Source organism: Heteronotia binoei, chromosome 13, assembly GCF_032191835.1.
Source record: "Heteronotia binoei isolate CCM8104 ecotype False Entrance Well chromosome 13, APGP_CSIRO_Hbin_v1, whole genome shotgun sequence".
Lineage (NCBI taxonomy): Eukaryota > Metazoa > Chordata > Lepidosauria > Squamata > Gekkonidae > Heteronotia > Heteronotia binoei.
In genome coordinates, this window is record NC_083235.1 from 73793196 (window position 1) to 73807821 (window position 14626).

Consider the following 14626-nt stretch of genomic DNA (forward strand, 5'->3'; position numbering starts at 1 on the left):
ACCCTGATGCTGGGAAAAACAGAAGGCAAAAGAAGACGGGGACGGCAAAAGATGAGATGGCTGGACAGCATTACTGATGTAACAAAAATGAATTTGAGCAGACTTCGGAGGATGGTGGAAGACAGGAGGGCCTGGCGTGACTTTGTCCATGGGGTAGCAGAGTCGGACTCGACTGTGCGACTGAACAACAAAGATTGCTACAGCACAGATATTGTCTCCAGATTTTGATGCAATAATTCAGAGGAAGAGGTGTCAGTTATCAGAGACGGTTAAGCAAAATTTTGCAAACCCGGTAATGTTTTAAGCATGTTTTATTTTAAGTAAAAAAAATCTTTAGTTGTGTTTGTCTGTGCCCTTTAGAGTGTATCTCTCTGCCACCTGGCATGACATCTTATGACACACCTGGCCCGGCCCAGCAAGGTCTCATTTATGTCAGATCTGGCCCTCACCACAAATGGGTCACTGGTAACATTTATTTATTTATTTCATCAGATTTATATCCCTTAACGGGCTCAGGGGTGAATCCTAAGGGGCTGTTCCCTCTTATCTTGCATGACCAATTTCAATGCAATTGACTCCAAGCAGTCCAAACAGCCATCAGGAAGTTGGGGGTTTCCCCCCAAGCCCTCCTAAACCATGACACAGACTAGGCAAAATCACTCGTTAAGCAGAGAGTGCTAGATATAGAAAGACAAACAGATCTTCTCAGTTCCCCAGACTATTTCTCTTCAGCAAACAGTAGATATATAGTTGCCCCCGTAGCCTACCTATACTTCCTTGACTCTCACAACACTAGAAGAGCCTTTACCCTAGCTAGGAGTATGTCCCTGCCATCTGCAGTTGTAGAGGGGAGGTATAAAGGGACTCCTTATGCACTTAGGCTCTGTTCCTGTTCCCAACCTGAAATAGATTCTCTGGAGCATATATTCTTTAATTGTTCTTTTCATATGGCGAATCGAATAGAAATTATCAGCCCGCTGTTGGAAGGGTTCCCTGGCAGGTCAAATAAACTCAAATTAGATTATCTTCTGTCTGACAGAAACCACCACACAACAAGACAGGCGGCTAGGTTCTGTTCCCAGGTTTATAAAGAATGCAAAAAGCAAGACAAATAGGCCAAACTGTAAATCTTTTAACAAATTTTAAAGTAACTTTTTAAAAGGTTTAAAGGGTTAAATAATAATCTTTTATATTCTTTTTTACTGTTATAACCCTTAAATCATCTAATCTTAACATGCAGGCTCTTTGTGGGACTTTTTATAAGGTAATTTTAAGGTTGTTCTAAATGACGTACATTTTCTGGTCAATGACTGTAATAATAATAAACTAAAATATCCTTGGCTTAGAGGGAACACTGCATCTGGGTAGGATTTTCAAAAGTTACAGCAACCACAATTCCTGCCATTCTAAGAGACTGGATGGCATTGGTTCCTCCCCACATATTCCAGAACCATAGTATTAAAAGGTAACAGGAGCATTACAAAAATTCAAGAGGATTTATTTGTTTCACTACTATCACTTGGCAGAATTGTGGGATTACGAAATCCACATGGCAGTGGAGCATGAACGAATTGCACCTGTCCGCCCTAAGGTGTCTGGGTAGCTACACACGTCCTAGGCATATGTTATCGTTGCCTCACAATAAGCATCTTCTAAAGGAGCCCCCTCAAAAAGCCCCCTTAGCTGAGAAAGAAGAGAAGCTGTTCATATGAGGGTTGCTTTCTGGACAAAGGAGGAATTCTCTGACTGGGCAACAAAAGCTCTTTCTTTTCTTTGAGGAAGCAGAGCACCACATCGGACACATTTATTTGCCTGTTTTCTCCTGGAATTGAATCTAAACAATGATAACCTTATAGACTCAGCTGGTTATTCTTGTTTGCATCTGTTAAAATATTCCATTATATTGTATGCTTGCATACCAATTTGCTGTTCAACCTCTGCCCTGTATGTATGGATTGGTAAAAGCCAGTATGGTGTAGTGGTTAAGTGTGCAGACTCTTATCTGGGAGAACTGTGTCCCCACTCCTCCACTTGCAGCTGCTGGAATGGCCTTAGGTCAGCCATAGATCTCCCAAGGGTTGTCCTTGAAAGTGCAGCTTCTGGAAGAGCTCTCTCAGTCCCACCTACCTCACAGGGTGTCTGTTGAGGGGGAAGACAATAAAGGAGATTGTAAGCAGCTCTGAGACTCTGATTCAGAGAGAAGAGCGGGGTACAAATCTGCTGTCTTCATCTGCAGTCTTCCATTCTGCCTGAAGAAGTGTGCATATACACGAAAGCTCACACCCTGGTTAAAACTTTTTTGGTCTTTAAGATGCCATTGGATTCTAACTTTATTTTATGATTAAAGAAGCCAAGGGTTCTTGGTTTCCTTGCTGTTTTCAAATAATCTCTAAACATGTGTGTGTCCGGAAAGGTTACTTTCAATTGCTTGGATCCAGCCAGCAAGAAGATTTCTGCAGTTAGGAGGGAAATTTTTGCTGATTTCCCCCCTCCTGAGGGCAGACACTTGACTCTACCTTTGTTGCTCTTCCTGGGATCCCCTGTATCCCGGCAGCAGCATTTCAGGGACATTTGGAGGCTGCAGTGATAAGGGGAAGACAAGCAAGTCACACTTTACAGATGGAAACCCGTCTGTGGAAATCCTCATCTGGATCCAAACCAATGTATATACAAGGGCCTGAGGATGATCTTATTTGCTACACTTCTTTTACACATACAATTTGTTCATAGTTGAAGAGGCCAGTTGTAAAAAAATGTGGCCACTGTTTGAAGCAAACAGCCCTGATTTGTATTAGTAGTGATAATACTTAGTGTTTATATAACATGACAAACACTTAAAACACTTTGCATACCCTTAAAAATCCCCCAAAAGGTGTCAGTATTATCTCGATGCTGCGTGTGGAGGCTCTGGAGAAGGGATACTGGCTTGCCCAAGGCCATTCAGACGAGCAAGAGGTGAGATTTGGAAGAATCACTAGCCACTCTCACAGTATTTAATTATCTGAAGAAGTAAACAGTGACTCATAAAACCTCATGCCCTACTGCAAATTTGGTTAGCCTTTAAGGTGCTACTGTACTCTCCCTTCTACTGTTACAGACAAAACACGGCAACCCATCTTCATTTATCAGCATTTAATTACTTCAGTGACCTCATGTACTATACATATTAAGTTCTCAGTAACTGGAAGCATTATAGCTTTGATTTAATACTGATGTGGAATAATCAGACAATATATCTGCAGTCAAAAACATGACATATAACCAAGCCTCTCTCTATATAAAGTTATTTGAGTAACAGTTCAATTATCGCTGAACATACTCTGCTCTATCAGCTATGATCAAATGTTTTCAAAACTGAGGAAAGATGGAATTACTAGCTAGCACTCGTGCAGCATGTTTACTCATGGGCTCCCAGGTAAGTATGCATCAGATTGCAACCCCAAACTCATATGCCAATCACTTCCAGATGCTGAAGAATTGCTGGAATTTTCTCTTGGTAAGAAGGGCCCTTTAATTGTATACTAGCCAGAAGAGGGGCCTCTGCACACATTATGTTTCTAGAGCCCCTTGCCATAGCACAAGTTAGCTGTACTCTGAGGTAGCTTTCACCTCTATTATGCCAGAAGTTACTCTGGTAACCCCTCAAGCATGAGGGTAACAAACAGCATTTTTTTTTCTTTTGTTGGGGTGATAACAGCGCATCCCATCCCAACAAAAGGAAAAAATGCTGTTTGTTACGCTCATGCTTGGGAGGAGATGAATGGGACATCATAAAGGAGTCTCAGTTAACCTGCAATTATAAAAGATTCACTTACACATTTATTTCCAATTCTGACAAATTTATTGCTTCAACTGTTGTCCCCCATTAATTAAATCCAAACAGCTGTTGACCCTAACTCGTTATTTATGTTTTCTCTCAAAATATATTCACTACGTTATATGTTAATCTGCTGTTCAGCCTCTGTCTATAAAGGTGAATTATTTCCTTCTGCTTCATTGTATCTGAAGAAATGTGCCTGCACATGAAAACTCATACCTTGAATAAAACTTTGTTTGTCTTAAAGGTGCCACTGGACTCTAATTTTGTTCTTCTGCTTCAGACCAACATGGCTACCCACTTGGATCTAGTAACCCTTCACCTTGAATACTGGTGAACTCCTCTCCAGGAGAGCCAGTTTGGTGTAATGCGGACTCTTATCTGGGAGAGCCAGGTTTGATTCCCCACTCCTCCACTTGCACCTGCTAGCATGGTCTTGGGTCAGCCATAGCTCTGGCAGAGGTTGTCCTTGAAAGGGCAGCTGCTGTGAGAGCCCTCTCCAGCCCCACCCACCTCACAGGGTTCTGTTGTGGGGGAGGAAGGGAAAGGAGATTGTGAGCCGCTCTGAGACTCTTCGGAGTGGAGGGCGGGATATAAATCCAATATCTTCATCTACCTCACAGGGTGTCTGTTGTGGGGGAGGAAGGGAAAGGAGATTGTGAGCCGCTCTGAGACTCTTCGGAGTGGAGGGCGGGATATAAATCCAATATCTTCATCTACCTCACAGGGTGTCTGTTGTGGGGGAGGAAGGGAAAGGAGATTGTGAGCTGCTCTGAGACTCTTCAGAGTGGAGGGCAGGATATAAATCCAATATCATCTTCTTCTTCTTCCAATGTAAGCAGTAACACGTGTGGAAGTCCCACAGCTTGATTAAAGCTCAGCCCTTCTTTAAGGCTCTTTCTACCAAGAGGCAGGTTAACAAAACTTTCAATCTGCAAAGAAAGAATTCTGAACCTTTCATAAGCCTTAACTAAAAATATGAACAACACAGGCCAGTAGCCCTGGGCAGTCATCTCCCCACACCCCCTGCTGAAATTAAGCCTAAATACGCATAACTGGAATGAACACATTATCCCCCTTTTTATTCCCACTTCTGCCTCTCTCCTCCCAACTACACCAGATTTTCGATTGCAATCTTCTTAAAATATGGACCTGTCGTCTTGCATGCTACTGGGACATACAAAGAAGAATACAGTCACTACTACACACAGTCACTACTACTACAGCTGCCTAGGGAACTGGTGAGCTCCCCCTCACTGGCAGTGTTTAAGCAGCAGCTGGACAAACACTTGTCAGGGATGCTCTAGGCTGATCCTGGATTAAGCAGCAGGTTGGACTAGATGACCTACACGGCCCCTTCCAATTCTGTGATTCTATGATTCCATACTGCTTGCAGCCTTTAGATCCAGCAACTTCAACCAAATCAGTCATTGCAAACCTCTCCTAGGGTAACAGCTTCTAGAGAGGTACCAATGCTAAGCAATTGCTGCAAAGAAAGCAGAGAGTCCACCAGCACTGCACAGAACAACAGATAAACTGCACCTGACTTAAAATAAATTTGTTAGCCTTTAAGGTGCCAGTAGACACTGGTCATTATAGAGGTAGAATTTCTATTTCTTTCTTTTTAAATGTACTTGCATCTATACCCTGCCTTTCTCCACAATGATGACCAAAAGCAACTTAGATAGTTCTCCTCTTCCCCATTTTATCTTCACAACAACCCTGTGGTGTAGCTCACGCTGCGAGTATGTGACTGGTCCAGGACCACCCAGCAAGCTTCCATGACAGAGCAGAGATTTGCACCTGGGTCTCCCAGATGCTAGTCCAACACTCCAACTAACCTTCTGCACAAAGATGGACTACAAACCATGGGGAATATTCTGCCATAGCATACCTGAACACATCTGTCACATGAAGCTGCCTTATATTTATGATTTCATTCATTTCTATTTAGTTCACAGCAGTATAAAAACTGAGATAATGAATACAGTTAACATATAGTTAAAGCAGTACATACAATATAGTTAAAACAGTATAAAGTACAGAGTATAAAAAGCAAACAATTAACAACTGATAGCAGTGGATCCAGCATTAAGCCCCCCAAATACACTCAACTGGGAAAGGTCTGATGGAAAAGCTCAGCCTTACAGGCCCTGAAGAATCCAGGGAGATACCGCAGGGCCCAGAGCGCATCTGAGAGGACATTCCGCAACTGAAAAAGCCCACTAGAAGGCATCACCAGTAGGTTGCTAGATGACAACTGCAGCCACCAAGTGGAGTCATAAAGGAAAAATACTGCAAGAATATCGATCTGTATTGTCAATTCTAGCAGTGACTGTTCAGGGAGGGGACATCCGCATCACCAACCGATTCTTTTGACTGGAGAAGAGAATTTAATCTAGAGCCTTCTGTGTGCTGTTCCAGTGAGCCACAAAATGGCTGCTAATCTTTGAAACTGTGCAATCATTTCAGATTTGTACCCATAGATTGCATGTGTCCCCAACATATGCAATCATACCAATGGAAGCTTTAGAATACTCCCTCAGCTTCTGTCCCCAAGTGCATCTCATCTGCTTCAGCTATATCAATAATGCACCACCTGTACTAATGGGAAGGATGGGAAGAACCCACCAGGATTCAGCACCTTCCACCAGCCCAAGTTTGTACCAATCCATGCAATTAATTCGCTTTCTAGACATCACTGTACAATTATATGATCTATGCATTAGTCACATTTTATTTCAGGGAACAACCAATCACTAAAATTATTCACATGCTCCTAGGCTACATCCAGATCACATCACATGATCCACTGTGTCAAGACCTCCAATATTTCATCTGCACTAGTCCTTTGGACAGAGACAAACATCATCTAAGTTCACCTGGAGAAGTGAATAAATAAATAAGTTATCAGAATGCCACTGGTTGTCACTTAGAGCTTCCATCTGAAACCTGCCCAGCGCATCATGAAGAAGTGTCTGCAACCTCTCTTGAAAGCAAACACTTACACAAGCTTTAGAGGACAGGCTTGCTCTTGATTACGGACAACCCATCAACTTGAAGCAACTATTCACTGCCAATGATGAACTACTCAGCCAAGATTCTAGTCTCTGCAACAAATCTCAGCACCCGACTTCTCTATCCCCGTAACGTCTCAAGCAACACTAGCATGGGACACATCAGCCATATTATGTCAAGGGCTCATTCACCTGTATATCTTTTAATGCACCAGAGGCTGCCATGTACCAGCAATGTCCTCGTTCCTATTTATACTGGCAAAACTGGATTGTCTCTACACGAGAGAATAAATGAACATAAACCAGGCATTAAATAGCAGTAGTCAGATTAGCAAGGGTGAATTTCAACTTTCCTGGACTCTTAAATCAAAGACTTCAGCAGAAGAGTTTCAATGGGGCACTCCAGTAAGAAGCTGCTAGCCTACAATTAATATGTCTATTTGACAGTTCCCAACTTGGACAGAATAGGGACTGGGAGTGGTCTGTTCAAATAAGTGATCGTCCCTTTTCACTTCTATACTGTTCATAATATTTTTCCAATTAACCAGCAGTTGGAGTGGTCCACATCCAGTCCAACTAATCATTTAAACTTTACTGGATGGTTGTAAACTGCACTCCATAATGTAACATCTCTGTCTTGGAATGCTGGACTTTCTGCTCTTTCTTTGTAATAGTACTATTCTTCCCCATCCATTTTTATCCTTGTACATTTCCATAGCTATCTATATGTCAAGTGAATGTAACACTTTGTGCACCCGATGAAACGGGTGCAAGGTCATGAAAATGTATGGCACTCTAAATTATTAGTCTTTAAAGTGCTTCAAGATTTATGGGATTGGATTGTGAAAGTTTTATCGTGGTGTGAGATGGACAAACTAACTAAAACTTTAAGAGACTATGACTTAGACTTATTCAAAAAGGAGTGGAAGAAATTCAAAGGATATATGGAGAAAGAGTGGAACATAAAAAGACATTGGACAATTTTTAGTATTAATCAAAAGTATTATATTTTGATAGATTAGTGGTACCTTTAGAATTACATGCAAATTTATAACTTCGGGGAAGTCAATATTGGAGGGAGGGGGGTGAAATATCATATGGTTTAGTATAAGGGGAAAAAAGATAATTAAATATTGTAACCATGTGTTATTAATAAATTGTTAAAACACATAAAGTGCTTCAAGACTTGTAGTTGTTCTGCATACAACTGACCACACAACTACCATTCTGGAATTTGCCACTAGACTCTTTTTTCCACTCAAGATAAATAAGCACTACTTCAAAAACTTAAACGTGGTCTAACGACTTATGCCCAACCACAGTCCAGCAATCTACCTGTGTAGTGGTGGGTGAGGATGCATGATCACAAGTCTGGCAAACACCATGGGAGATTTAAAAAGCTGTACACCATTAGAATTACAATACATTCACAAGCCATATTCTAGTAGCCCCCTTCCATTTGTGAAACATCTGGATGCCTATAATATGCAGATGAATTGCATCCTTCTATCTCATGAGATTTCTTTCAGCATCTATATGAAATTATCAGTATACCCAGCCCTTTACAAAGCAACACAACTAACAACGGGGGGGAGGAAGTCTCTGCTCCAAGGAGCATACAGTCTACATGTGAGATAAGAGGAGAGGCAAGGTTTTTTTTTTTTTTAAGTGGACAGGACAATCTGAGCAAATGCAAATGATTAGATTAGTTTGGTTGGAGAAAGGCATTAAGGGCCAAAGACATCAAAGAAAATAGGGGCTTTGAGGAGAAATGTAAATGAAGAGAGACTTGTCCTATACTGCTGAGAAAACATTTGACAAGCAAGGTCTGAGTATCTGCAATCTGTCTCTCCCCACCAGTCAGGAACAATGGGACAATAACTGTCTTAGCTGCAGGTAGCTTCCTGGCCAGTATGCCAGTGGGGGGGGGGGGGGCGGCAGGGGGAGACAGCACAGCAGATCTCAGTGGGCCACTGTAGCATTACATTAATCTAGGTGCAGTTCATCCCAGATTCAGCATTGCCGTTAGCATGATCTGAAAAAGGTTGGTCCTCTTTTTAACTTCTCTTCCTCCCATAGGAAAATTAAACCAAATACGTTGGTTTTACAAACAAAGGAAGGATTCAGATGCAGCGTGTTCCAAAAAAGCTTTAAAAGGCATAGTTATTTTGCCTTTTAAAGTTATTTTGAGGAAGATCATAAAATCATAGAATTGGAAGGGAATTGCAAGGTTATCTAGTCCAACCCCCTGCTCAATACAGGGAATTTACAAATACACCCCCCCACACACAGTAACCCTGGTTCCATGTCCAGAAGATTTTTTTTGGGGGGGGGGGCACAGTCCAGGATCCATGGCCAAAGAAGGCCTGAAGAAAAATTGCTTTCTGGTAAGGAAGTGGCAAACAGCATTTTCCTGTATGTGTAAGAAAGGGCCACAAAAACACAACCACTGATGCAGCCCTTCCTGCCCTCCCTCTCATGATATGCCTAAGTTCAAAGAATCAGCATTGCTGTCAGATAGCCATCTCGCCTCTGTTTAAAAGCCTCCACAGAAGGAGAGCCCACCACCTCCTGAGGAAGCCTGTATCACTTGAGGAACTAGGAAGTTTTTCCTAATGTTTAGCTGAAAACTCTTTTGATTTAATTTCAACCCATTGGTTCTGGCCCAACATTCTGGGGCAACAGAAAACAACTCCATACCATCCTCTAGTCTATATGACTGCCCTTCAAATACTTGAAAGTTATCATATCACCTCTCAATCATCTCCTTCCCAGGCTAAACATACCAGCTCCTTCGACTTTTCCTCATAGGACTTGAACTCCAGATGTATTTATATATGCAAATCCACTTCAGAAATTTATGCAGAGGGAATCCACGCAGAACTTTCTAAAACCCACGACTCTTTGCAATGTTTTCAGTACTGCATACTTAAAAACTGCAAGTCAATGCAGAGGCCATATTTGAATTTTCAAGTCTGTTGCTTTCCCCTCCTGATGTGACACCCAATGTATCATCTCTTTCCATTTCTCTTCTAGATACTCACATGAGGGCTAACTGAAGCACCACCCGCAGTGGTCATGTGGTCTTCTAGTCTTCAAAACCCACCATTAGGATGAAGCAAGTCTTGTGGCAAGAACAAGGGCTGCCCGTTAAGTGACACCCCTCCTTCACAATTAGTACACAGTAGACATCACTACAGAGACTAACAATGCATATGGCCATAGTTTATTGTGAAATTCTCTCCCTGGGTCCCGAGATGCTCAGGAGAAAGATAGACATATAAATGTTTTAAATAAATAAAATCAATCAAAGTTCAACATATGATCAACATATGAAGCTGCCTTCTACTGAATCAGACCCTCGGTCCATCAAAGTCAGTACTGTCTACTGAGACTGGCAGCGGCTCTCCAGGGTCTCAAGCTGAGGTTTTTCACGCCTATTTGCCTGGACCCTTTTTAGTTGGAGATGCCGGGGATTGAACCTGGGACCTTCTGCTTACTAAGCAGATGCTCTACCACTGAGCCACCATCCCTCCCCAATATGAAGCTGCCTTCTACTGAATCAGACCCCCCTGGGTCCATCAAAGTCAGTATTGTCTACTCAGACTGGCAGCGGCTCTCCAAGGTCTCAAGCTGAGGTTTTTCACGCCTACTTGCCTGGACCCTTTTTAGTTGGAGATGCCGGGGATTGAACCTGGGACCTTCTGCTTACTAAGCAGATGCTCTACCACTGAGCCACCATCCCTCCCCTAAAGTTGAAATTAGCTTTATCAGGCGGGGTAATTGCCAACTGTTCCCAAGATAAATTACATACAAACCTTCGTAATAAACTGACAGCCTGCAGAATCTCTTCTGAACTGAAAAGGGTTGCCAGATGTGCCATTATCATTAAAGGAAGTCCCCTGTACATCTCAATACCATACTTGAATGACCATGAAAAGCTTCAGCTGCCCATGTTCACTTAGCAATTTTTAACACAAGTAACTCTCATGCTCAAAAATGTCCTTTGCCAGGAAATTCTCTCTCTCTCTCGGCCTCCTTCCCTCAACCCACATTTTTTTTTTAAAAAGTCCTGCCTCATTTCAGGCAGCCTCCAAAGCAGCAAAAAAAAAAAAAAATCTAGCAGTTACTGTTGAATGTAGCAAAATCTTAGAGAGACCAAAAAAAAAGTTCCAAGAGGAACAGTTAGCAGAGTTTAAAAGCCAAGGCATGTACAAGTCCAACACCTACCTCCAGGGCTCATGTTCTGCAAAGACAGGAAAACACAGTCGCTCACACTACGCCTTCTTAAGCCAGATGACTAGATAGTAAGAAGCAAAGGGTGTCTTTGCATAGATGTGTGCGTGTCCAGTGAAGGGGGGAGGAGGAAGGGAAGAGAGAAATGAATTATGGTTTAGTTGTCCCCTCTCTTTAGAATGCAAAAAAAGGGCAAAGAAGCAGAACTCCACAGAAACAGAACTTAGCACACTCAGCTCCATTAGCCAAATATTTACAAAGAGATAGCTTGTGAGGCACAAAGCCCTTTTCTTTCTGCAGCAGAGAAATCTGGTCAAGGCATGGGAACTGAATTCCCCAGACTCTCCTCCCCTCTGCTTTCAGGTCTCAGACATGGGGGGCTCATCACCTTTTCTCCAAGTGGAGCTAAAAAAGAAAGGCATCCCTTCCGCGGATTGTACTAAGCCCCCTTTCCCCGCAAACTCAATTGCCTTGCCAGAAAACTGATCAGAAAACACAACACTTTCTTCCCTTCCTCCGCCCCGCCCCCCCCCCCCTGGCAAAGTCAGGAAGGGGGAGGGGAGAGAGAGAGCAACCTATCTGTAGCATATTACAAAGAAGCAGAAAAGTTTGAATTGTTTTAAAGAACAAAGGCAGTTTTAAAGGAGACTCACCCAACCAGCTGAAAACTCGCTTATCCTCCTGGCTATGTTTGCTGAGAGACCCGCCCCCTCCGGGGTCACATGGTTTAGAACGCTAGTCAATGATCAAAGGAGCATTGTCACTCTGTGAATAATGAGCATCCCACAGTGCAACGGACTTAGGCAGTAGCTAGAAGAGGGGGATAATTACTGCCCAGGGGTGCAGAGAGCCAACCAGAAGAAGCAAAAGAAGGGGAAAGGCTCAGTCGAGCAGTTTAAAAAGAAATGGGGTTGCAAGTCCTCTTTGCGGCAGCCCAGTATCTTAGGGGAGGGTAAAAGAAGATAATTCAGTGACTGAAACAATCTCAAGGCAGCCCCTGCAGAAAACAAGAAATGAATATCCGACTTGAAACAACTTTACCCCCACAATAAATCTTATTTATTTCAGTGGGATCTGAGAGTAAATATAGATTTGCGACCTTGCATTCCTATGCAATTTAAGGCTTACCCTGCTGTAAATATGGGATCAAGCTGTGTACTCCTTATGGACTTGACAAGTCAAGGACACATTGGTCAGGATGCAATGTGAATATAAGCATGTTTATTTGGAAAACTGGGTTTGTGAGGAAGCTTCAGGGTTTACTCAAAGAAGGGTTGTTAGATTTGAGTCCAGCAGCACCTTAAAAAACAAGAGTTTCAAGGTACAAGCTTTTGAGAATCAAAGCTCCCTTCATAAGGCACAGCAGTGCAGAAATGTACATCTGAGTCCTTTTATCTTAGTCAGAACGTGGGAGGGGAACTGCAAAGAATGCTTGTAAAGGATGCAAACTTAAAATGTATATTGCAATAAGCTTGATTAGAGGGGAAATGCCTGGAGACAGAAAATTAGCTCCTTTAGTGAGATAAAAATTCTCTGTCCCTAATCATCCAGGGGGAGGGGGCGTTGTTCTGAACTTGTGAATTAATTCTAGTTCAGCAGTCTCACCTTTTATTTCCCCTTTGAAATTTATTTGTTTGAAGACTGCCACACAAGGTAGGGCTGCAGCCTTGGCCACAGGAAAAAGTCACACTGAGTTCCCCAATAAACTTGATATAAAATCAGAAAGCCACACTCTAAAAGCATGAATGCTTACTCGGTACAGAAGTCTGGGGACTCTACACTGGCAACTAACACATCTGTTTTACCTATTCTTATTCTTTCTTTCCCCTAACATACAGCCTACGAGCTGTATCCGGTCCCTATAGGGCCCCATTACGTCCTACCAAGCAACTAGGGTTGCCAAGTCCAGTACAAGGAATATCTGGGGACTTTGGGGGTGGAGCCAGGAGCAAGGGTGTGACAAGCATAACAGAACTCCAAAGGGAGGTCTAGCCATCACATTTAAAGGAACCCCACACCTTTTTAAATGCCTTCCTTCCATAGGAAATACTGAAGGATAGGGTCACCTTTTGGGGGGCTCATAGAATTGAACTCCCTGGTCCAATCTTTTTGAAACTTGGGGGGTATTTTGGGGAGAGGCACTGGATGCTATGTTGAAAATGTGGTGCCTCTACATCAAAACACAGCCTTCCCAGAGCCCCAGATACCCACCGTTCAATTCTCCACTATTTCCTATGGAAATGTCTCCATACAGAATAATGAGTGTCCAGCAGATATTCCCCCCCCCCTGCTTTCTGATGACCCTGAAGCGGGGGGAAGGCCTCCAAACTGAGGGATCCCCTGCTTCCACCTAAAAGCAACTGGCTGTCTGCTGCTTCCAACTTCCTGTTTCTTGCACGGCGGTTCCTTTTGCCCTGTTTCTCCTATTCCCTGCTTCTCAGAGAGAAAGAAAGCCTTCCTTCAATTGGCTGAGGGCTCCATCCCTCCTCATTCTCTGGAGAAAGAGGGGTGGGTCCTGAAGTGGGTGAGTTCTTACTACTGCGAATGGGTAGCACATTTCCAAGGTCAGATGACTCAGGGGACCTGGTTTCCCCCAGAGTGTGGTAAAGCATAAACTTCTGGAACTGAGTATTCCAGGATAGGGCCGGCTCAAACTCGATCCTGGAGGGGAGGGGCTTATCCCCTGGTTTCCCAGTCATATCCAAGCCTCGCCTCCCATCTCCACTATTTAAACCTCCCCCCTCCAAAAGGTTTTCCAACATCAGACTACCCCTCTGTAGTCAAAGACCTGCATTAGGGGAGCTCTAAAAGGAACCCAGAAAAAACAGAGAACCCTGCTCTCAGGAAGAAGAAACATGCCGGCGGGGGGGGGGGAGGGGAGGAACACAGCATAATGATCTTTCTGAACCTAGATAGACCTTGAGCAAATTGTCCCTACTTGGAAGCTGCCCCACATCAGAGGGTAAGTAGGACTGACCCACTCCAGGACCACCGAGAAAGAAGCTTCACAGTGAAACAAAGCTTCCGTTCTCTGGTGGTCCTGGTAGTGGGTCAGTCCTTAGTACTGGGACATAACAAAGCGGTGCATCCCAGGGCGGGTTTAGCAGCTTCTCCAGGCAGACAGCATGCTACTGAAAGCAACCTCTGCTGAGGCCAGCTTATCTATCCTGTGATGCCTGGTAAAGGGATGAACTAACTTCCATGTGGCTGCCTTACAAATAACTGCCAGCGAAGGAAAGGAACTACAGGCCGCCCGGGTGGCCACGCCCCTCAAAGGGTGAGCTGTAAAACTTTGGGGAGGATCTAAAGCTTCAACTTTATAGGCCGCCCTGATACAGCCCCTCAACCACCAATGTAAGTTTGAAGCTGTGAACTGCTTTCTAAAGATACTCTCCTAAAGGGGAGGAGCGAGGCCTCAGTGGATCTGGGTGGGCCAGTCCTGTCTGGGCAGGACTTAGTACCCAAGAACATTCAAACAGTCCCACTCTTTCGTTCTGTCAAGTAATAGGTTATAACAGAATGAAGGTAAAATTGTGGGTTCTGATCTCTGAAAAGG

The 14626-nt window shown here is 43.4% G+C and overlaps 1 protein-coding gene and 2 non-coding genes across 10 annotated transcripts in view; all 3 read right to left on the reverse strand.

The window, feature by feature from the left end:
- The window catches only part of SEPTIN9 (septin 9), a 382955-nt gene that overhangs the window by 94139 nt on the left and 274190 nt on the right, over positions 1 to 14626 (reverse strand). For 2 of the 8 annotated variants that reach the window (XM_060253405.1, XM_060253406.1), the window contains exon 1: positions 11724 to 11770. The exons of the other annotated variants lie outside the window; for them this stretch is intronic. The gene's annotated coding sequence lies outside the window, so the exon portion shown is untranslated. Of the gene's footprint in view, positions 1 to 11723; positions 11771 to 14626 lie in introns of those variants that run through there. 8 annotated transcript variants of the gene reach the window in all.
- Positions 10296 to 10370, reverse strand: TRNAT-AGU (transfer RNA threonine (anticodon AGU)). Its single transcript has one exon. It is a non-coding gene; the product is annotated as a tRNA-Thr (tRNA).
- Positions 10508 to 10582, reverse strand: TRNAT-AGU (transfer RNA threonine (anticodon AGU)). Its single transcript has one exon. It is a non-coding gene; the product is annotated as a tRNA-Thr (tRNA).